The sequence below is a fragment of the Lineus longissimus genome, chromosome 4 (assembly GCF_910592395.1).
Source record: "Lineus longissimus chromosome 4, tnLinLong1.2, whole genome shotgun sequence".
Lineage (NCBI taxonomy): Eukaryota > Metazoa > Nemertea > Pilidiophora > Heteronemertea > Lineidae > Lineus > Lineus longissimus.
In genome coordinates, this window is record NC_088311.1 from 19,873,198 (window position 1) to 19,899,354 (window position 26,157).

General features: G+C 40.9%; 1 protein-coding gene across 2 annotated transcripts in view; it reads left to right on the forward strand.

The window, feature by feature from the left end:
• Positions 1–26,157, forward strand: part of LOC135487111 (potassium voltage-gated channel protein egl-36-like) — a 71,053-nt gene that overhangs the window by 6,055 nt on the left and 38,841 nt on the right. The window lies entirely within an intron of this gene.

The window sequence follows — 26,157 nt, forward strand, 5'->3', positions numbered from 1 at the left end:
TGTTGGTTCGGGACTATTCGGAATTTACTGCCTGCCTTTAATCACCATATAAAGTTGACTTTCTTTTCTTCTGTGGGGATTTGAAACTCCATTCTTCTGCATACGACGGCTTTCAGCTGGAACATTTCTATGGGTTTTTCGTCCAGATAATTAATCACTTGTCTCAGTTAATTCTGTTGTTGGTATATCCTGAATTCTTTGATCACGTACTGCATTCCGATAGTTCTACAATCAAAATAACAATAAGGAATATGATCATCTTCATGTAAAGCAGCCTATACCGTCACAAATACTTTTATGTACACGAAAAAAATCATATATTCTTTTGATCTCAAATAACTGCTAAGCATAACAATTAATCTTTACTCAATTTCTGTCAAAAGTAGCTGAACAAAAGAAAACGTTTGTGGTTTCTTACGGTGGCTGAGAAAGGACATCAGATGATTTTTTTTTTCAACATGAAAATTTTTTTTTCAGGAAATATATCGATTGATGGACTTATTATCTCGATCACTCGAGATAATGGCTAATATTTATAAAGACTAGTAAATGCTTTTACTACAGTTTTCTACAGAGATGGCTAGTGAAAATGTACATGAAGTTTAAAGTAAAAGCATTTACTAGTCTTTTATAAATATCAGCCATTATCTCGAGCGATCGAGTTATTTATCTCGAGCGATCGACAGCTTATCTCGGGCGACTCAAGTTATTTATCTCGAGCGATCGATATATTATCGCGATCGCTCGAGGCAATATCTCGAGCGATCGAGATGATAAGTCGATCGATCGAGATATTTCCTGAAAAAAAAATTTCATGCTGAAAAAAAAATCATGTGATGTCCTTTCCCAACCACCGTAGCTTCTACTTATGATAGGTTATTTTCATATCGACTTTATTCATAATTTTGGAATAATAGCCGTTTTAATCCCAGGCTTTCGTTGTCATTGATACACCCAGTAGATAGAAAAAGACAAGCATGAAAACCATTACTAAGCCACCAATACATGGCGTAAGTGGCATTAGCCTCAATTTGTGACCGAGCGCCTTCGAGTTCGACCAACTTTTAGGAATTTTCTCGGCGAAGATTCCTAAGGAAGGGGGGAATCGAAATGGTAGCAGTTTTGACAGTCATCTGTCCAATATAAATGATAAGACGATGTCTGTATGGCCTCTGTATTCTCGTGCTTGTTCGGGTACGTTTGTGCACGGAATGAAATCGTATGCTTTCAGTTCCAGGTCAATTTTGCAACTCATTAATTTTATTTCGTCTATTTGGTGGACGGAAGGGTCACCACAAAAACTTTCATGATGTTTAGTAGTTTCCGGTGGTTAAAACGTGTGTTGCAACGTGTGCATTTTTCAAAGCTTCTCAAAGGTTCAAGAACACACATGTAAGAGTACAATTGATTTGTTTTTATTAAACCAAGACAATTATCTCCATTATTATTAGTATCTTTACCATAACAGGCTATCATGTCTCCCGATAACAAGTCTGCTAATTATAGGTGTTACATTGCTACATGCATTACTGGTGCTCGCATCCATATCAAAACAACCTTGCGAATCCCACATTCACCTTCAAAACACAAAATGTACAAAATAAGATACAAAAAGTTCCTTGACTCAACCCCCAATTCATTTCAACTTAGCGGCTTATTTACGAGTCTGTTACACTACCCAATCACTTCCATAACTTCCTTAGCAAGTCTGGTGACCAATCATCCTCCTTGGTCGAGGGGAGGTAGTGTGGAGTTAGACGTCTTGCCCAAGAGCATTCTAGTGTGATCGAACCCATGACCTCTTGAATTTGGCACATAGGCGCTATTACAACTATGCGGCTGATCTCTCTAGCAATGTAAATGATAACCAAAAGACTGGTTTTCAGCGCGATTGAGTGTCACTTGTAACTTTAAATAAAATAGACAGGGACGTTTCTAACACAGCAGTTAGTCTACTTGACCTTTAATGGGTGACCGCATGCCACTCTGAGTGACATCAATGATTAAGTCTTTATTAAATCATGATGATATTTATAGCGGTTCATGCAGGGCCACGATGTTACAGGTCCATCTCAGAAGTTAATTGAGGTCATACATGTATTATGTTTCTGTGTTATGCAACGTCGTGACAGAGCTCATCCAGCTCGCCGTGGACACCCGGGTTTTGAATGTATAGAAAATCGGAGTTAAGTGCGACCGGGCCCGGACGAAAACCCGCATGTGCACTTAAATGTACATGTTCTCTGTGTAACCGATTATCGGCATTCACTCGTTTGTGAATCGGGCAATCACTGTCAGTAATGTTCCACGATAACTTGTTATCATATTCTATCACAATGTCGAATAAAAACAACATCGCTTTTGATGACGAAATGTCATTTATTGTGAGCGGTGTCAATTACCAGCTTTGCAAAGTTTACCAATCACCGGCCGATGTTATGATATTAACCATAATGGGATACATATTGCCCAAAACACTCTCTCACTACAAAATAGGACGCGTTTCTCTCTAAATGCACTTAACCGGACAATATTTATAAAAATCAATTGCGAACCAGAACAATGTGACATGCTTTTAGCCATGTTAGCATGTTTAGCGATTGTACGGTATGAGTTCTTGTTTCGCATTAACTCAACGTACTTGACCGGTGATAGCAATGCACTGCACAAAGGCTTGTCTCTACATAAGCAATATCATGACATGTATAACGCAGTGATTTATGCCTTGTCGGACATGTCAGAAAGCATCGTTATGGTTCCTGCTTGCAATGATACTGTCTGTACTATTATGTCCGTAGAAAATCCATAGTAAAACCTTGCGGATATCGAGCGACTATTTATGTCAGAACGTTGTCAACAAACTTCTTCAAATATATTTTTAGTAGTGCCGCCAATCCAAGGTAAACCGACTGATTGCCATGCATATCGTCGGCGCTACATGTAAGTCGATGGCGAAGACAGTCCAAAATGTTATTCGTGCGTAACAGATAAATCTACTGGTTTATCTTTTCACGAAACAGTTAGGAAATATATTTACCTTAAGGAGTACGCCGTTCATATCTTATCACGGGTCAGTAACATAGAATTTCAATTTTCTTAACGAGCGGCATAGCCCTTTAACGTTTCGTGACTAACCAAGTAAAGCTTGTTGATCTTCTAACAGCGCCACGGTACGAGAAAAACTGAAACCATTGGAGGTACTGGGGTATATAATTCAGCTCTAAAGTTATGATTTTAGCAAACGGTTTTTGGAAAACGTCCGCCACTCTTAACCTCTTGCTTTGTCTCTTTCAATTTCCTACCGCGAGGCAACTTTTTAGCAAACTATGCATCCGTACCAATCTCCAATACTTCCATAGGACTTGTCTACATTTTTTCCATCGATGTATGACATCAACTTACTTTTCCTTGCAATTTCCTTGATAATATATAATATTTGATTACGAAATTTGTCTCCACTTTTGAGATGAACGCGTTTTTAATACTGACATACCAAAATCTTTTTCTCCAATTAAGTATGGCGGCAGCTGGCAGCTGATTTATTCAAGCATTTACTGACAGAAAGTGAATATCGCTTTTAACATGTTTCATTGTGTACTCGTGAACAAATGTAAATGTTGACGTCCCAACATCTGTTTATTAAAAATGTCAAATAGACGAAACGATGAAATCTTTTCAATAAATACACGCGCAGACTACTTGACTGGAGATTGATTTCATGCCTTTTCACTGACTTTATAATTGAGCAATTGTCAGTAATGAAATCAATCTGAGGTTAAACACGATCCGTTAGAGCTCGGGCATAAAGAAGTATTAAATTGATATTTGTCGGATGGTGTCACACACGAATAAGTGCCAGCCAGACTTGGCTTACGAGGTGACAAATCATTCGGCTGTATCGGAATGAGCTACCAACCAGTTTCTAGGTCACGAGCCGGATGCCGTAACAACTATTTTGATATGCGTAAAATTCGAGGCTTCTGAAACGACAAATCATTCGGCGTATAATCAGGATGATGGAGCCACCATTCGACCACCAGGTCACGAGCCGGATGCCGTAACAACTATTCTGATCTGCATAAAATATGAGGTTTTCCAACTATACGCTTTCACTTACTACTTAGCTTATGAATGTTCATCCCTGGTGCGACATTATGCCTTTTTCTGTCTTGGTTGCCTCCTCTTAGTAGGTCCATCTCGCTGTGCTCAGCTGTCGTAGATCTTCGAAATGTGGTCCTCAGGCTAGACATGTCTAACCGGTTTTTGAACAGGATTTAAACGATCGTCTTTGTACCTGTAAGTGGTTTGTGTGTTACAATTTATCTAAAACGCCACAGGTCAGGCAATCATAGGTCTGCTCAGTGACCTCTTAGAAAGGAATTTAGAGTTTACACGTGTTCTGATATGAAAAACCACTCTTTCCCAATTGTTTGACCATGGTCCATATGATTGACTTATGCAAATTGTCATGCTAAAATGTATGACAGCTTTAGCGCAAAAAGGTATAACATCTAGCTCAAAAAGTATTCGAAAAATATCTATGTACATCAGTTACACAAATCGTACAGCAGATTTAATCGTGTGCAAAACACCTAATACGTGCTTCAAACATGAAACGACGTATCAATGTCTCGCCATGATACTTAAGCACCTCTCGTCTCCCTCAGTAGTGCCATAAATTGCCTAACAATGTGGAAACGAAAAAATGTAGTCACCACCCAGTGATCCGTAAAATGATATATTCGGTGGAAAACGCATAACAATGTTTATAGCGCCAGTGCTATTTTATACGCCAATTATGGGCTCTTGCTGAGCATGATGCATGCGGTAACAGATAGAGATGCATTTTGCTCACAGTGATTTTCTTTCCACTCTGATGTAATTAATTTCACATCGCTACATAGAAGGTGTGAAATTAACGGTAGTCGTAAAACAGGAAACACAGGACACGCATAAACGCGACAAGAACTAGGATTTCTGTGCGAATTCTGGTCTGACAACTAAATGTTTTTTAGAACGCCCATCTTTTAATACCCAATAAAATGAACGTATTCGTTTGAACATAACATACCAGATCAGAACCTGAATTTGAGAATTCCGACCAAAAATGTGAACGTCGGATGATTAGACTCAAGTACGAGTTCATGGTGCATTTTGTGTGCAGTATAGCACCAATATGTTGGTCGTTTCGCTTTGAAATTACCCAGTTTGTAAGGTGTCTTACCCGGTGGAAGTGCTCTCGGCTATACGTAAATCCATGAATTCCAAGTTTTCAAGTATTATCAATAAAACTACGATATGATCACCCATTTTCTTGGGGTGATTTCTTTCTTTACATGTACATTGCTTCGGATCATACCTTTTGATTATAATATTCTATTTAACAGAAGTATATGACGACAGTTTACATGAACGTTTTACCGATTGAGCTATTACCACAGTTCCTGGCCGACGTTCTCTTTTCAAGTAACTGCAACCGACAGAGAATATAACAAATTAGAGTATCGAATAAAAAGATAATCACCCGTTTTAAAGGATGCAATTAAGAAGTAATCAAGAGAACAACACCTGCTCTCAGTAAAGATGGAAGGCTTTTCTTTCTTATGTCGCGTTCTTAAAAAATGTTTGCTCGAGTTCCGCGGTTTGAGTTATGTTACAATTTTCTCCATCGTTGTCGCTTTGTTGGTGTCAAAGTTAAAGTAGATGTTAACGTCCATGGTCATGGGAAGTCTGTTGTCTTGTATACACCATACCATGCGATAACGTGTCAGAGTAGGCCGGCCCCTCGAAACCATTGCGCAAACTGTTTCCTTTCCCTTCCGAGTAGAATGATCCATTTGCTTTTGTCCTCAAATCAAACAAGCAGATCGACTTGAAAAGGGAAGCTAACCGACTCGTTATTTGTCTAATGGTAAGAACGATATCGGTGAAGTAGAACTGCATTAAACAGATTGGCATGCTTCAGCGAAGTGCCTCACCAACTTCCGATAACGGAGATCGGACAAGTCGGCCAATTGGTCTTTTTAAAGACCGATATACTGTCTTCTCCCACTTAACCGAGCGCCAGGAAAATGGCTCGAAAATGACGAAGTCCAGAAACATGGCAGTCTGTAGTTTTTTACCGGTGGGCTGCAAACATTCAATATGACAGCCAATTATAGTGATCAATCGTTATAGGAAGACAATTCAATAACGCCTGGTCGCGGCCAGGGACAGTAATCCCTGCAGTGAGAGTGATGATTTATTGAAGTTTATTATTTAAGTCCATGTGAATGGTTGACCAATCCAGAGTCTTTCAAATGAATTTATTTTATCTAATCGATTATGGAATCGTTTTCTTGTGGGGGAAATCCAATAAAGAGCTTTTTCGTGTCAAATGTCATAATTGTTGTCTGCCATCTTTCTTTGACCACGTTCTTTTGGTAAGATGCACGCAATTCGATGGCTTTTATTGGTAGGCCTAGCACACTACTTGATGATCTTAACGTATGGAATGATGACGATGACGACGACGACGATGATGATCGAAAATCGGCCACACCGATGATCAAGGACATTGTGAGCGGATCACCAGGCGGGAAGTGGTCAGGATGATCAGACTCGGCTGGGAAAGGGTCACACAACAGACGATTGTGAACAGTTGGAGAGCCAGTGGCCTAGTTCCTGAGGACGATGACGAAGTCGGGGAGGGGGTAGAGATGGTAAATGATGAGCTTGAGCAGTTTGTTGAGGGGATTGAGTTTTCGGAAGGAGAAGAGGATGATGATGCTATTGATGATGACGTGTAAACCCCGTTTGGATAATAAAATTGATTGGTAAATTGATAAGTAGATCTGTGATCTTATTTAATTTATTCGTTGACAGCAAGACTTCTTTATTGGGACATTCTGCAAACCCTTAAAGCTGGCTTTATCATAGACCCCAGATTAGAAGTTTCTGGTCAACCAACACTTTAGTCATGAAATGAGGACGCTGGTAGTATTGTATTCATTCATTCAGTACAGGACTACCACATGTCAATGTTCATGTTTTTTATCCACTCACGTGGAAGGCATTGGCATTCCCCACGAAAAGGGAGTCAATTATCAGCTGTGGCTGTTCTTTCTAATGTTCGCCTGCCACCAGTAAAATCAGCCTATTCATATGGACCTAGTCATTTTACGATTCAGCCGCGCTCGGTTGAGTGGGAGAAGACATTATGTCATATACGTTCCTAAGCCTTGGTCTGCCGCAGCAATTGTCAAATGAATCTGTTAAAGGGCGTCGCCGCTTATAGCGGTAACGAACTCACGCGACCTCACCGATTAGCAAGCCATGGCTCTTTCTTTGAAATTTGTTGAAGATTGTTGCAACACTTATCATAAACAATTTAAACCTTTCCAGCATCTCAGTCGATGTCAATTGATATTCGAAGCAATTATTTCGTTACGTCTTGCTTTGCCTTCTTAGCCGGAGCGAAACGCGCAACGCGGTGGTGTGACTATTTTACCGAGATCTGCGTATCACCACATTCTTAGATATCGTCTTAGCTTTGACCACTCGATCACCAAACTAATGATAACGACAGTGTATCTCATTAACGACATTCATCACTGCAGAACACAGTACTTGTTTTTATCGCCACCACCCAACTGGTGAATAAGGTATTGGCGGCTATCTTGCGATAATGTCAATTATGGGCGTCCCAGACATCCTGCCAAACAGGATGTCTAAGAGTCGATCCAATGGCACGAATGAGATCGGTGTTATCATAGCGCTTTCCGAACCATCGTGAAGAACTGGATTTCTAGGCTGTGGAAATCGCTAAATTATTTTCCAAGCGACGTGAGAGTCGATTAGTCTATAGTTGCCTGTTATCGATAAGGTCTCTGGATTGAAAAAGGCCATCATGAACAGATGGCCGACAACATGACCCTCTATATATGTCCATGAGGTCTTGATATATCAATAACTTGTGTGTGCGATCAATTATGGAATAAGAATCTATGTTTCATGAGACAATCTTTTACCGACGAGAGATGCAAGTAATCTTCGTGTCACAAGATCTCGAGCAGACATCAATAGCAGCTGCAAAATATATAATTGAAGTAGCAGCTCGTCGACGAGGAGATGCGCCAAATGGCAGAGACAATAAGGCGGTTTCATCCTCCCCATTCAGTTAAACAGAGCTGTCTCCGCGAATCACATACACAGCTCCGATTATGCAATTTCGTGTCAGTAGGTGGCCCAAGAGTTTTCCTCCATAAACCTTCTGTACGACACATCGGGTCAAAAGGGCTTGTTATACACCACGAAATGCAGAATGCGAAATCGCGAGATGCCAACCTCGGTGAGAGTACCATGCGCCACAGGATGTATTGAAAATATGAAACCTGAAAAGGCGAACATTCATAAGACCGAGGCTGTTGTAGGGAGCTATCCTTGTTTTGATTGGCCCATTGAAATAGACGCCGCTGTGCGATGTGTGGAATTTAACCTAATTTATAGCCTAGTTTCGATGGTCAGACTATCCCGCGCTATTTTTAGGGATGGCCAGACGTTCACCAGGTGCATGCCCTGTGTTATCGGTCAATCATGTGTATGGTGAATGTGCCGCCAGGCGTAACGTGAAAATAATATCCTCAACCTGGTGGTATTATACTCGCAGTATACACCTTTCCAGAAATGGGGCGCTGAGTGTCCGAAATAGTGATGTCATAAGGGGAAACTAGGCCTTATGGTGGAGGAACAAAGGAGATAGTCATGGTTGACCAACCCACTTGAATGACTTTAATGACGGACAAGGGGGAAAAAGTTAGTTCCAATGCAAGCCACCAATTTCGGGAAGCATGTATAAGTTGCAAAAACCTTCGTGGTCAAGATAAACATGCAGTTGCATGTAACCTTTGTATTGTCTTCGGCCCTGCTATCATTGACTGCAGCGAATGGAGAAGTGGACAGCAGCATCAGAAAGGGTGATTGATTGTCATTGTCCAGGGAAGTAGAAAATCTTGTGGCAGAAAATAAGGATTACTCATCTCGCAATTTCGCGTTTCTCATCTCGCGGTTTATAAGTGTACTCACCTTGACATGGACAGATATGCCGTAAAGTAGCATAATCAACATGTGTATGTAACTGATACCATCATTGGTTGTGATTATTTGTAGTGTTTGTGAACAGGAGATGGTGTAAATCAGAATGACGTACTTACACTTGGTCATCCAATAAAAACAGCAGATAATTCAAGTGTTTGCATATTATAAGCTAGTATAAGTGAGAACACTGCTGAGATTGTCCATCCGTGTATATTATCTTAGCGGTGGCACTGCTTCATGTTCGCCTGCCCCCAAAAACACAAACGAAGTTCTTTTTTGTCCTCGCTATTTCTCGCATCTGAATGACTGCCAAAGTTCTCCAAACATTTTGATTTACTGTTTTACTTGGACCATCAAGTACATTTAATAGAGAAGTATTTTCGAGCCATTGGAGAGTTCGTCATAAATACATGTACACTATAACTTAAAATATTGAAGAGACCGAAATATGAAATCAATGATATTTTCAACATCAGTATATCGATATATCAGTATATCAGTATAACCAAGTATGGATTGAGACTCTTGGTGTAATATAAACAAATGTCTGTACACAAGTTCTTCTGTGATTTAAAAATACACTTGGTACCAGTATCTTAAGCTTATCCGATTCAATGAATAAATGATTACCCATGGAAATAGCCTGCAGGTTTTTCCGTCCACAGCCACTCATCATTTGTAATAATTCATCAACGTACAGTATCTTATACAGTGTATATCCATAACAGTTTTACACATTATTTTAAGTCTATTTAGTCTTAAGACTAGACGTCTAAAAAACCTTATTAAACTCTCTATTACCCAAAAGCAACTGACTTCTTTTAACTGGCACTCCGGCCTTGGATATGTAGGGAAGTTGTTAAGTATAGATGCAATTAGGAGAATCAGAAACCTAAGCATGTAACAGAAACGTCGAAGTTGGCCTTTTTTAATTGCGATGCTTCAGGCGTTTCCTGCGGCGGTTCGTTTTCTTCTATCACATGAACTCGACACGTGTCTACAAAAAACACTTCCTATCAAATTCAGTTGGATTATAGTATCATTAAGGCACCAAAAAAAACCCTATTCAGTTCCAACGATATTTTTCCTTTTCGTTTTCGGATTTTGCATTGCGGCTATACAGATAATTGCGTTTCGCAAAAAGGAGTTTTTGTATTACGATAAATGTATCTATGGCAGAATAGAACATGTTACGTTAATCATCATAACATGTCGCGATAGCACAAGGGCATGTATTGAACTGAAGTGTTGTTGCCTTTGGGTCCGATCTCCATCAACGCACCCTCATCATAAAAATAAAGCACCCTCACTATAAAAGAAGAACCTGGACCTTGCTTAGAGTTCTGCTTGCATTCGTAAACAAGTATGACGGGTCATGTTTGGAATGGTAATTTGGCATGATAAACCACGAAGGCCGCTAATGGCCTCCTCGACAAGCCATAAGTACTGGTACATACTTTACTGGGATTTGTTACTGATTCTGACCACTGCTGTAACATCGTAGCGGCGATTTACAGCGAGCGGTATAAACTACTACAGAACAATCTGCTGTTTAACGTCATCCATTGGTCATGTAAGTGGAATATAAGTGAGATGCACTGCCCTCAAAACGCATAAAAATGTCTAGGAGAAAAAGACAAGTTTTTCTTGCTTCTTCTTGGTAATGCGTGGTCCAATTTTGGCAAGGATGTATTTTTCATGTACTAGTATCATTAATCCAGACTATTCCGGACATGAAAAATAAAAATTTGGTAAAACTGTTGTGTTGTAGCCTGAGAGTTTTGCTGGCAAACTGCTATATGTCTAGTTCAGTTCTATTGCCTTGGTTCTATTGTTTCGTTTCTAGCAATGTCTAATCGCTGACACGTTGCCCAAGATGTGTACATGTTCAAGCATTGGACACCATGATACCCTTGATTAGATAAAAACCACTCAGTAAATCGATGAAGTAACCAAACATCTACTGTGTAAACATGTTTCATCCCGGCAAAGTGGCTCCCATCACCGTCGAGAGGTTCAAAGTAAAATCCGCACAGCGTAATAATCAAGTATTAATGGTATCGGAGTTTGATCTTCCTTGATGTGGTATGATTAACTATTCGAAATGTAACATACGTTGGGTTCAAAGCTTCTGGTAAATGCAACTGCCGTTGATTTTGCAACACGTAAGGCTACTTACATGTACGCGTACTAATTACCTGCCCTCGATATTACGTTATTTGCCCCTTTGCAGTTAAAAGAATTCAGGCTAAGGCCAGTGCACGGTCTATCGTCTTTAAAAAAAGCCCGCTCGCACCTGGGCGGATATTTCCATTGTTTCACAGTCTAACAGAGCCCGCTCGCACCTGGGCGGATATTTCCATTATTTCACAGTCTAACAGAGCCCGCTCGCACCTGGGCGGAAATTTCCATTATTTCACAGTTTAACGAAGCCCGCTCGCACCTCGGCTGAAATTTCCATTGTTTCAGTCCAACAAAGCCCCCAATGTTTCAGTGGGGTCAAGCCTTGTTCTTCGATATATCGTTGGGACTGAAAGTATTTGTATGACACCTCCTTTTGGGCCTGAAGGTATTTTGAATATACATGTAATAATACAAAGCAATCACAAAACTTCAAACTATTTTAGAAGAAGAGGCATAAATGCACTTCCCTAGTTCTAAGAACTTTTTTTAGCATCTTAAAGTACAATTAAGTTTGGGTAGTTCTTTCGTTGGTTAGTACGAAATTGAGGTTACCGTTTGTCTGATATTCCGATTGTAAACATTCGTAGGTACTTATTTCTATTACATGTATGAGGAGAAATATCCCGATAAGAGGCTGTTAAAAGCACTCAAGGAATAAATTTCGCTCAGTTACTTCAGCAACATTGATTTCAACTTCAACATGCAGCCTACTACTTAAGTTGATCGTGTTATTTAAAACAGAATTGTGATTTGTTATTTCTTCTTTTGAAACAGAATTGCAAGCACGATTCGGTTCTTGGTGGAGCAACATTGAGTTAACTCACTTAGTCAGGTGAAGGGAAGGCAGGTTTCGCAAACCCTACGAACGACAAAGTACAAACTAATATGGAGGTGTCGTGTCACAAAGCCCTGTACTAACTTATTTAAGGTGAAGTCACACTATGACCTTTTAGAAAAAACGGATATCTAGCGCACGAAAATTCACCAAAAAATGTCTAGACGGGGCATTTACTCCCGAAAAAGCATCGAAAATCCTTCACAGCATGAATAAATTGGACGTGTGCATAGCGTATTGAACGTATACATAGCGAATGTCTAACGTATCGGTAACCTATCGCTATCTTGTAGGCTTATATCACGTACGACAGAGTATTTCTGCGTCTCATAACGTATGGCCAGCGTATGTCCAGCGTCATCGATACCCGTATATCATGTTCTGTAGTTGTACAGGAAATCGGGGAAGGTAAGTGTAGTCGGTAAAGTACACTACATACTTCGTACTTCGTCGTTCGAAGCTCTTAGAAACTCTTGAAACTCTTGAAACACATTGAAACTGATGTTGATAGATCTATCTTTCTCGACCTGACATTTTCTGAAGAACTTAACCGTAATTTTTTTTTCTGTTAATTCCCAGCACCAAATGTATTTGGCGTCTAAGAATTATTAGCTTACTGTGGCTACCTTCGCAAAAAGAAGCTTTTAACGCCCAGTTGCAGCAACTGCTAACGCATCAGTTAGCAGCATGCAGATCCGCAAACGGATGCGAAACTCTCTTCTTCAGATCCGCCTCCCACCTTTCTTACTACAGAAGTGCTGGGGTGCCAATTTATTACAAAATCTCAACTTAGGAATTTGTTTTTAACGGATATGTTTTTTTAATTGACTGAATGGTGGAAAAGATCGTCGGGTCGAACTCTTATTGCTCTCAGAGTCCATGATTGGCACGACACCCTTACTACATTTTGCTTTCAGTTTTACCCGAAACATACTTGCCCCAAGCCTCTGACTAATGACTGTGTCTATTTTTTACGAATCAATCCTCTTTGTCGGAGTAGCCAAACTGGTTTTCATGGCCTGGAAGTAGGTTTTTATGTCCCTGACCCTCGAACGGAGAAGGCCGGGAGTATAATGTTGTTGTCCTGGTCAACGGTATTCGTTTGTCTGTCTGTCTGTCTCTCCGTGGGTCTGTCTGTCTGTCTGTCTGAACGCAAGCGGCTTATATGCGAATCTCCTGGAGTAATCTTTCCATGAAACTTGAGGAAAGTGTTAAGTACGGCCAGTATGTCGCTTAGCTTCTGCGATGGGCTTCGTGAGATTACAACTTTGGCTACTAGGGGACCAAACCTAAAAACCTTAAAATTGAATTACACCAAAACTATTTGTTCGTTCCTTGCCAAACTTGCAAAGGCAGTTATGAAAACACAGTTTTGATACACAACGTGACACACAGGTCATGGATTTAACCTACTTTCATAGACTAAAAGCATTTGAAGCAAATCACTACAACTACTCCTCCTGTCTTTTTCGCCTATTATACTGTACATCGAACAGAAGCCCTCAATTACCTCTTGATATTTTATGTTAGCCGCACACATGGACAAAAACAGTCAGGGGCATATGCCACGCTATGTGTTGCTCTTGTGATGGTTTCATCATAGCCATTTGGTGAGTGAGTAACTGAGTAATAGGAACGCCTCCTACACGTTGGTTATCCTACCTTCTCCAGTTAGCGTATTACCTTCAGCACTTAATGAGCCATCTGACTACTAACATCACATTTTGTTAGGGTCTTGTTGTAGTGTTAACAGTTGTAAACTCTATAACAGCAGGTGTTTTGCTGTTGAATGTGCTCTCAGGTGAGGCGAGTAACGCTTAACCCGATGCATTAATTTTTTGGAAGTGACTATTTGGCAAGCCCGGTGTAACATCTGTGGTTGTTCCCCATGTTTCAGTGTTTCCAAACAATAGGCAGCTAGAGAGACCATGACTTTTCAATAGGGGGGATACACAGAAAAACTCCTCAATCTATTTTTGAGCGTTCCCAAACAATGAGGGGAAACACTCAAAAACAGAAACACTCAAAAACATTACACCGGCTCACCAAACAGCGCCTTTTTTCTGCCCTAGATGGAGAGCCGAACTCATGCATATTCAACCATCCAGGAGCTCATTATCATTCGTGGCAACACGGTCAGCAACACTGGAGTTACAGTAAAACGCCTTTGGAAATGCACACTAATGCATTTAACATGCTTATCAGTTAAATCACGTTTATGACTTTTTTTGTAAATCCATACAGTCATGTACATGTACATGCTTCTTCATGGATTATTGACCAAAACCCGAGTTTAGTAACAGAAATTGAATCGAGAGCGGGAAGTCGGCCATTGTTAAATATGCGCATATAAATTCGAATATGACGTCACTGCTCTCTGATTGGCCAACATGTTGTAACCTCTCCGGCTCGCCAAAGAGGGTAGTATTTTTGCCCTGTTTGGCAAGCCCGGCTTGCCGAACAGGGTGGCTTTTTAGTGCTGTTTGGCAAGCGGCTCTCCAAACAGGACAAAAAAAGATGCCTGTTCGGCGAGCGGCTTGCCAAATAGACCCGGCCTAATTTTTTTGCTGGTCAGCATCAAGTTGTGTACGATATTCCAATGCATTTATGGCAAAGTCGTCAATCACTTTCAAGAATTAGATGAGGGTTTACCTTCAACAGTCATCGTTCATCATCAATAAAACCATGATTTTCATGGTGAAAAACACAATTTCATTTAGAAATGGCTCGGCTTCATCCGCCAGACAACTAAAAATTAATGGGACACTTGAAATCGTTAGATGGGATTAAACCTCTAGCCTGTCTACTTCTAATTTTATTTTCTGTTGCTCTGTCTGTATCAGCAGGATATGGATTTGATTATATATCAGTGAAAACTATCATTCATTTTTGAAAAACTTTCAGTTGTGTAGAATTGATGAACTATTTAGGTGCGGGCTCAACATGTAGATGAGTGCAGCGATGAGTTAAACTACTGAGTAGTGCTTCATGTACATCTACAGTATATAAAATACGGAATCCATTGCTCCTTTCTATAGCCCCCCCCCCCCCTTCAAATATGATGGAGCACTTTTCCGCAAATATAAAGGGTTTTTTTGTAATTGGAAATGAATGTTTTATTTCTGATTATGTTGGACGGGCAAACCATCTGTAGTACTAGATTTTTTCATTTTTACCTTTACTTTGCTTGGACATGACTCTGTATGTTTATCGACTGTGACGAGTTTTACAACATAAACAATTCCTGTGACAGTTTTTATTGACTCTGTATTGTTGACACGGTTGATGGGTTGACTATCATGTCAGTATTCTTTTATTGACATGCTGTAATCTGTTATTACACACGCAGATGTTTGAGCATTGTAGTCAGAGTTAGCAATCTATTTTACATATAACATTGAGCTCGATCACAAGCCGAAATGACTGAATGCAATACCTACCAGATTCTTGTGAGATTATAGTTTGAAACAAATTTGAATCTACAAGAATCTCGTAAGATTTTACATACAACAAACATGGTATTACCAAATATGAATTATTTGATACTGGATGTCACCAAGAATAAATAGAGACTAAGAATTTGGAACCGGTGTAATGTTTTTGAGTGTTTCTGTTTTTGAGTGTTTCCCCTCATTGTTTGGGAACGCTCAAAAATAGATTGACGAGTATTTCTGTGTATCCCCCCTATTGAAAAGTCATGGTCTCTCTAGCTGCCTATTGTTTGGAAACACTGAAACATGGGAAACAACCACAGATGTTACACAGGTGTGCAAGGGATAGTAGTCCTAGGGCTGATAGTCCGTGTAACAATAGCCCGCATTGCTAAATGTTTTGGTTAGGGTTAGCGGTACAATAGATCATGCTGCTTAATTGGTCAAATACAATGCTACCGGACTATGACTCCAGGGGGACTATATCCGCTGTCACACCGATACTACAGGATCTTAACTAGCACTAGGTTCTAAATTTTGACAATAGGGGGCTTTTGCAAGATAACTCGTCTTCACTACTATTGGCTGGTTGTTGCTTGATTTTTGTCACACAATACATGCCTCAAATAGCGTAACTTGTTTAGTAGCTATTATTAGGCTAATAAGGAAATGGTATTTTAACGAGGTTCTAAAACCCCTCTTATCTAGGACAAAGAATGCCAACCATCACGCCATAGCATGGGAAATTAAATAATCAATTTTGTCTCTTAGACAAAATGCTCTGTATCTCCTTTATCTTTGGGAGTTCAGAGCTGAATAAGGTATCATTTTGTTTGTCTTGGAAATATCTTTACAATAGATCAATAACATTATTGTTCTCTTCGATGCCAATGCGAATGATAAATGCGATACATGCCCTTGCCTTGCTTGACAAACTATCGCAATGTTCACAGAGTAAGTATCGGTTTTTCTCACAACCGGAGGCATCGATGTCATCGTAATATTGATACCCTAGCGAATCTTCCTTCGCATTGACAAGTACCATTTGGACCATCCTGCTCGTCTCGTATCCGTGATCATCAGAGGATAATATAGGTAGAGAGCATTGACTGTCTGTGTTTGCTGAGGAATCAATACCCGCCCAAGCTGGATCGCAGCCATATGAGTGTGCTTTGCTAACACTTCAGAAATCATTTAAACCTCATTCAATGTGAAGAAGATGATCCGTCGCTGCACGGAGGGCTTACTCGGTTTAGGGATTACAATCGCAGTAGCTTGACAGTCAAATATTATTAAATGTACAATTTGATGATGGAAGCCACTTACTGTCTTCTAACAAAGTTTCAAAATCTTTAAAAAAATTGTCCCAACTGACTACTCATCCTGACAAAACAATACTGAAAACACGCACAGAATGATTTATTTCTTAATTGAATGGCTGCCATTAATTAAGACGTGCATTCCCACGTGCCCGCTCTCCAGCCGAATCAATCTCAATATACGGTCAGTGTAGACAGGCGCTAAATTTGAAAATTGCATGTCAATGTTGCAGTCTTGCTTGATAAATCCGCTCTGAATGCTTGAATCATGTCCGTGCTATTGGATTTGTGCGCATAGCAAATTGTTATTGCAATTCTTATAGAGATTTTCACTAGCCAACGAAATTACATAGGTTTTTAACCATGTTGGCGCCGTTGCTTGATATATAGCAGTCGTTCCGTGCTGGAATGACTGATATGTCCGTTAGTAAATTCTTCGGAAGTCGACTGCGAATGTGATACACGCATTTGATTTTGCACTGCAGCAATGCCCATCACTGAATGCGTATCTGATGTCGAAACGTACGCCTATTACTTCTTCTGACTGTCACAGAAGGCACATCTCTCGGCCCCTGTCTAGGATAAACAAATATTCCACATGGTGTGTTGGCTGATTGCAAATAATATCCTTGAATAGATTTATTCAGTTGTGTATACATGTTCCAAGGGTATTTCTTTCCTATATCAAATGACGTTTAGTTGGGCCAGGTCAATCACTTCAATGCATTTGGAATACCGGAAGTATCTGGTCACGTCGACACCAGCATAGTTCTAACCAATATGAGGCATCAACATCATGATACACTTGCCTTCCGTCCCCCGATATTTCAGCTACGATAGTGTCTATATAAACAGAAGATAACGTGTGTTCAAATAGTCTAGAGCCTCACAGGAAAGATGACATGGTATCATTTGGTTTCTTTGTAATGTTTGTGTAGATCCGGGGTTAAACGCGTAAACCATACGGTGACTGATCCAGAAATTTGTAAGATATAGGGCTTGTGAACAGGTGAGGGTCAGGGGTCTCTCTCCCATGCAGTATGAAAAACGGACGTTTGAATGCCAAATATGCGTTTTCCGGGCATCTGAGGTCAAAAATTAAAAGTAACGCTTTTTGGGGAGGGGCGCTCTGCGGCAGCCATGGTTTACATTAGTAGATTTAAACAAGTTTTCTAATTGTTTTTCAGTGACACATAACAGCCTCGTAGCATGCTTTGTCTGAGGTTCTTTCTCATCATTGGCCCTATCGGTTCATAAAGCTCAATTCAACGTGTTGACCTGAACCTGAAACCTCTAAGGCGAAGCATCCAGGTGGATACTCTCAACATCCTAACCGTCAAGATCAACAATATTGGTCCAGTTTCTTTAGTGTTAATCGAACTTCTTACCTACGTTGACGAGTGCAACTACAGGTTGAAAACTTCTTAGTGTTAAAAGCAAAAGCTTTTTATAAGTTGGTGCGCAGATTCGCTTCAACTACAAAAACCGCGAACCCGAAGTCGGCCTTTACTTCAGTTTGACAGTACGGGATTTTATGGTGGTGCTCCATGATGCATCGATTCGAATAAAGATGGTCGCTGAACGGAGGGCTCACTCGTGTTAAGTCGGAATAAAAATGGGATACAATGACAATTTTATGGTTGTCAGGGAATGTGATGGTACCAAATCATTCTTGACTTTATCCGAAGCTTTGACCACAAGGTCCCTGGTATTGCTCCCCGCAGAGCTACAGAAGTGATAATTGCGGACACAGTGCCTCTGAGGGGTAAGACAAGAACACATAAATTCTCAAATCTGTTAAGCCCGAAGGCAATGTTTGATGACATTGAACCCATAAACATATCATGGTTGTGACATATGCGCTTTAGGGGATTTGGGCCCATGTGTGGGTCAGAGTTTCTAATGTTAAATCCATTACCGTAACATTTGTTCGGGACCGCAGATAATAATTCATCCTGCGTTGATTTAACGACGGCAAGTGTATGTGTGCTCTGGTCCAGCTGGTTTGGAGGCAGTATTTTATCAATATTTGATTACTTTCGTATTATTTCTGTATTGTTTGATATTGCCGTCAACATGGTCAATAGGTTTTAAGGCTTCCAGGACTACATACATAAAAGTAATATTGACTACCATGATTCCGATATCATGTTTATGCGCAGGCTTTCGGCGTCGTGACAAGTAATATACAATCTGTCAAAATCTACTCGGGAAAATCTACCATCAGGGAACTGCGCGTTTTCGTCCGGGAGACCTACAAAGCACGAGATGGACACATGTTTTCGCTTGATGAAACAATGATTGAAGAATTGCCGCATATGTTACGTCTGATTAGTTATGAACAAAACTCATCTACAGCTTTTTTCATTATTGCCAAGCAAGAGCGACTAGTAGCATATATTGGAGCGACAACTCCATCATTTTCCGACTTTGCTGTTTTGCTGAATTAACTTAAAAGTTGCCGGGAGTAACATTTGGATCACATCGATCATTTTGGTGACAGGTGTAATTCCTAGCTATTCGCTTTGCCCCCGCCGAGAACATATAGTGAGGCAGATGTAGATTGATAAAAGACAATAAATTGAAAATTTTCTTAGCAGAAAATGTCTCCTTTTAAACTATCCCCTAACTTTGGTCTAAGTCAGCTATTTGACAATGCTTGACTGCTTTCTATCCAAGAAACAATTTAGCGGGTGTACAATCAAATGTTTGTCACGGTTGATGATCATGTCAAGAGCTTTGCCCTGATGATCGAATTACTTGAGGATGTCTCTCCTCGATTTCCTGAATCTAGCGAGCCAACTCTTGCAGATTTCAAACACGTATTAGCGTGTCCAAAACAAATCAGATTACCATGCCTCAAACATTAACACACCTCATCTATCCGCCCGGCCAGTTCCCACAGCTGGTCACTTGTCCACGTCCCACATCTCTGGTCAGGGTCGAGTGAGCAATATCATGGTTTTCACATATCGACGACAGCAAGAAATTGACCGTTAAGCTCAAGGCATGCCAGGGTCGGGTAATCACCGTGGTAGACATTGATCTTACATATTCTACATGGTCCAACAATTAAAGTAGCTGACCTCTTCCTCCGACTGTGAAGGCAGGCATTTGTTATATTCTTTAAATCGAAACTAAACGGTTTCTGCCAGTTTCGATTTCTTCTTGACATATTTATCAATACCATTAGCCGTTCCTGTCGAATTGTTAAGCTATTTTCCAGACAGATGGTTATGTTCTGCTAACGTTTGCCGAATTTTCCAGGAGGTCGTCTAGGAGATGGTGTGTCGTTAGATCAGGCTATACACGTACTTCAAATCTTGACAGGATTCCATGTGTTTCAAGGTGCTTGTTATCGTGAGGCAGATTTGACAAGATTTCGCATGAATTCCACAGCGCGTACGATTTCCTCATTGTTTGAGTGTTCGGCGTGGGGAAGAAATCATTGCAGCCGCACGTAGTGTAAGGGTATGTTTCCACCGAGAGCGATTGCGAGAACGCACGCGTCACTGCACCCAAACCGAACCAACAAAAACCTTTCTTTTGCGATGTCGCATACTGAAAAACTCATCTAAACCTACCCAAAAACGTTGAATCTTCTATTGCGATTGCGATGGCCTCACGATGAGGTGTGTTCTCTCCTATTCTGTTCACCACCAGTCGACCAACGGCTGCTATACTAACGAGATATTTACTGTTACACCTAGTAAAATGTACAAAATATAACGATCACAACCATCTCGCATCCCACTCATCAGTACGTCGCAGGTCTATTGCAAGCTAAACTCGCAGTGCTCATTCCCTGGCTCTGGGCATAGAAACGATCTAAGTGTGGATTCAACACCTTTTCGACGCTCTGATACACTGACGAGTATCCGCATTTAACAATGTTTTACTACATTTTGTATAGCTTTGTTCCTTTGTGACAATGACATTAAACCTGTGATGTTCCCCTGAAGCCTTAGAGGAAATATTCTCCGCCTACCTGTCATTGTACTAATATTAAAATATGTTTGTTCATATCGTTGCCATCCTTTTCTCCCACTGTTTTCCATTATAAAGGCTCCTAAGATAGCCCTAATGGTAAATATCAAAGCCTTCGCCTGGAATTGTTCGCGCGGAATGCTCAAAGTAAATATCGCTTTGTCCTTTCTCTTAAATCTGCTTAATCTGTCCTTCTAGGATGAGCCCACCACTTCCGCGTCTCTCTTTCTATCATTCTTTCCATTGACAACTGATCATGTTTGCCTTGTAGTTGGAACATCGGCCATATTGAGGGATTACTGGAACTTATTTTGCACGCATAGAACGGAGTCGTTTTCTAACGCGTGCTCCGATCTACCTCGTATTTGTTCTTCCTTCCTTGCGCAAGAATGCACTCTGCCAGCTATGTAACTGTCATCTCTATCCTCTTTTATATCAGAATGGCTTACTTCATAACGGAAAAGAACGAGAAGAACACCAAACAGACGAACATGTTGTCATCATGTTCACCATTCGAACTCAATTACCTTTGTATGTTCTTTGATATGTTTACCATGTCAACATAGAGGCAAAGCCGGACACACTTTTCATAGCGGTACTTTTAATCATCTCTTTGTTACATACACGTGGACTTCTGTTTGTTATTCTCTTTGCGGCCACTCAGTATTATGATCATGTCTCATTTGATTGTCCACACTGTGACAGGTGAAGAAGAGGACGGTACCGTGGCGCATTGCAATGTTGTGGCAGAGATGCGATTGTCCGATTTTGCAGTCATTTTGACAAAAGCTAATGAAAATCAGCGCCGCCAGGAGGCAATAATTTATTCATAGAACTAGGTACACTACTACTCCTGGCGCCGCCTGTAATGATCACATGATTGGCGCGTTGATACCCTGTTGATTCTAGTTATGCAGAGGATGCTTGAATATGAAAGTACACGTACATGTATAAGCCTGTAAATACTTTCATTCTCCAGGCAGTGCCCAGTTGCTCAATCGGCGTTTGAGACAAACGCCAGGGTAAGCCCAACTCAGCGTTATCTCCTTCAGTTATTTCACTCACAATAGTATAGCGTTCGGACTCTTCCGGCAACGTTACTGCTTACGCTGATGGACCCCGCCGATAGAGCAACCGAACCCTGAAAGGAATCAGTTAACTAATAATGCTCAATGAGTTGTTATTACATGTGCACGTCCCTGGTTATCAGATAGGTTAAAGTACTTGGACTTATATTAGAGACAGGTGCACTTGGAAATAGACTTCATGAATAAGTATAAACTGCCGCTGCGAGTGAGGTTTAACAGCACTCTTGCAGGAACGGAACATATATCAAGATAATAAAGCCTAAATGACCGATAATCACGCACTTGAGTCATTCATCTGAAATGATAGTCCACCTATTGACGATGAGATAAGCTACCTCCTGAGAAACTAAAGCTAATTATCGCCGCATCAGGAAGGTGCAATTTTACTGGGAACATACGTCTTGTTTTCCGTCAGATTCGTTTTCGCAATTGACAAGCGTTTTTATTAAGGACAAACGGAGTAACATGTACCAAGCGCATACCCAGCTGTCGGCTGCCCAGTAACCGTCCACTCTACAATTAGATCGAATTGCACATAAAATGGAAAAATTCCAGATCTAACTGTATCATCGCGACATTCATGCATTCTGATTTTTATCCCGGCTGGACCCACGTGAGGGAAAATCTGTCCACTGACCCACTTCAATGTGCTGTTCGGTTATTTGCCTAAAATCTCAATACTTAATGTCGATCTTATAGACAGCGATCAGTGATATCCTATTTCAAAACGATTGCATTATTTAAATCGGCACTAGCGATTCTCCACCCGATTAGATAGCCTGTTCCCAATACCTCTAACGAACCGTAACCGGGAAAATCATTGATTCGCAACTCAATCGGAAAACACTTTCCTCACCACGTTTCATCAGGTTTCCAATTGAACTTCAATTGCTTCACCGGATTTTCCGCTCAGAATTTCAATTTCGTTCAAAGAATTACCGAAGCGGTACAGCCCGACAGACTTCAATAACCATGTCAGTTTTTCTGGCGGATGGGTTCCTTGATACATACGTATATCTGCTGCCGGTTCGTGTCCCCGCGTTCCGGTACCCCTTGCCTTCATCGACTGGGGTGCACTAGTGCGGAAGGACAATCAACAGAGCTGTTTGTTTGCATATTCGAGTAGTTGTCAAGGAGTACAACCTCGGGGTACATTTCTCTTCTCATTGTAAGTTCACCTTCACGAAGTTTAGACATCGGGATAACTTAATTAAACAGTGTTTGTCCTTTTGCGAAGTTTAAAGTTTCTGTGTGGGATGTTTACAATACTTTCGAAATCTACTTTGGAATTTGACTCTATCTTGAAAATATCCCATAATGCTTCAGAAATTTAGTTGGGAAATTGACTTCTTTTTTTATCATTCTTTTTAAGACTTCATAATGCTTTAGAAATCTACCGGGACCTTGATTCTGTAATTCATTTGAAAGCTTTAGAAGTCTATTGAGAACTTGACTTCAGTAATTCCCTTGTGAAGATTTTAAGTTTTTTCGCCTTGAGAATTGGCCCAGTGTCTTGTCTTTCACTTGCGGTCTGTGGCAAAGTGGTTGATCAACCACCAACAGTACCCCGGCAAGTAATTAACGTAATGTGTCGGGATACCATCGGCCTTAGTTTTTCCGGATAACGTGAGTGGCATGCCAGCTGATGTCCTTGCCAGGTTTCTCATGGGTTCAAGGTCGTATCGTCGACAGAGCAGCGGGGAACGTTCGATCGAGGAGGATATCCACGTCCGGGCGCATTGAGAAACTTTCAACAGAATTGAGGGTCAAAACAGCTTACAGAAATAGCAAAGGATGCAACATTTTCTTCTGGACGACTCCCCGCAAGTTTCTGCATACGTATCCCAAGATTGCCAATAAAAGATGTTTCTACTCTTTGATAGCTGGTTCGCTCCAACCTCATCAATATTCAAATGGCGGTGTCGTCATTTTACAAATGGTGGTGTCGCAGATATTTTACAGATGCAAACCATTCCATCACAATGTAGAAGCAAAAACCAATACAACGTCTGCCCGTGCTTGCGATGACATAGCATTTTCGATTATTCACGCGGAAGACTTGGTATCCTGTAATCACCGTCCATCGATTGATCGAAGGTGGCCAAGATCGCTGTAACAGGCCGTAAATCTCCACCAACTATTTTCCAATTACCTTGCCTATCATACGTATGCCAAAACGGAATTGTTATTGTTTGGTGGGATGTGATAGTTTAACTCTTAGTGTAAGGGGAGGAGATGCTGGGTGCCTTTTGATTATAGAGGATTTACCTCATCGTTCGTCTAGATCTTCTCCTTCTTCGAGTTTGTCAGCAATTAGTCATTGCGTATCTTCAGTCCAGCTTTCGTCAACAGAAATAATTTTCTCCCCGGAGCTATATTATCTCTACTGCCCTCTCAGATTCCTTTGACATTTGACCCAATCACAAAATGGAAAGCCTGTATAGAAGGTTCTTTTTTCTGATTCAACCAAATCGATAGAAACTTAAAGAGATTTTCGAAATGCTCTCGAGATCTAATTGGGGCAACTGAATTTGGAAACGATAATTTATTTGTTAAAATAGATTTCCATTCTATATATTATACATTTAGCTGTTGAAGAAAGCTGGATCGTTTGTTATTATCATTGGCAAAATAGGTGATAGCAAGGTGAAATAGTGTCCTGATATCACCAGATTAGGGATCGATCTCTGGCATCATGCCTCAGAGCACTGTCTTAAATCACCGGGCAGACAGTGCAATCATCGACCATGTAAAGGAACCCATACACGTCCACGCCGTAATTTCGATTCATAACGTGGCCATCGTGATCGTGGCGTAACACCGGAGCACCGGAAATTGAGCCAAACGGATATGGTTATCTGCGGGGATATTGGCGCAAAGCCCGCGATCACCCAGGTCAACCCGGCAGCTGGAATCGACTCTGAGTCCTAATGGTTATACGCACTGCACGTTTAACTGCGCGTGAAAAAGACGTTAGGTATGACAACAGCATCCGAATGGAAGGTATAACTATGATATATTGCATAAGTTACGTTGAAGTTGATAGCGACAATGGTATATCTATGCCAAAATGACACGCATACCGGATTTAATCGTGTTGGGACAAGTAAACAACGTCTCTGTACGCTCTTTGAGACACTTCCGCTCATGAGGCCATTTTGGTGGACTTGCATGATCCGATTCTAATTTATCAGTTACCACTTTATCATGTCAGGTATCGATATATTAATGTTCTTGCATCAGTTTGGACATTTTTCAAAACTAAATGGCAGTGCTGGCGCCGACGGAAAGAACTACATGGAGGCTTACGTCGGCGTCCATACACAAAACCACACGAGTGGGATTTCTGAGGTGTCAAACTACACTGGGGTGATGGTCTTTGGCTTGGAAACCCCCAACGGCTGCGGATCGCGCGTGGGATGCCGATGGTCAAGCGTCGGCTCAGACATTCCTCCTGGCGCCGCACTGAATCGGTTGAACGCTACCAACCGGCTGTGACCATCAGAGAGGCCACTTCCGAACACAACATCCATCGCAATTACTAACCAGCTGTTCCAAGATTGTAACGGGTTTTCGATTTCTGCGGCATAAATATTATGATATTATATCGCGCTATTTGGCACCATGTCATCGATAGTGCTTCTTCATTGTCTTGTCAATGGCATTTGCTTGTCGTAAAACAATGCCGCGTGATATATGATTGCAGTGTTGCACTTTATTGTCATAAAAGACAGCTGCAACATGCCATATGTACTTTTAACCAATACAAATGGCTTGATATTCAAGGCCAACCTTTTATCATCGTGAGCCAAAAGGAAAATGTGTCCTCCCCTTCTCACTTAGACCTTGAATAACATGCGGAAGTACACCTTCTCAGTTAAACAATTTAAGTGTCGGGCGATACGGAATTTCCTGATCTGAAATCCTCGGATGCTGCAAATGTAGGGCCAGATTCCAATATATGCCCCCTCAGAAATCTACTGTTAACATCTACTGTGTTCTTGCGGGTGCCGTAGATCACTGTAATGTACAAAGAGTCACCACAAAAGACTGCTAAGTTGCGTCATAAATCCCCTTTCTAAGACACTGATCGTCATAGACTGCAACCATGTGATAGAGATTTGTGGTCTTTCCTATAATGAATCCATTGCCCTTTGAAAAAGAGACAAAAAGAGGGCGTGCATACATGTACAGTGGACCATCCCTTAGCGGACAGCTCTCTATTAAGGACACTGGTT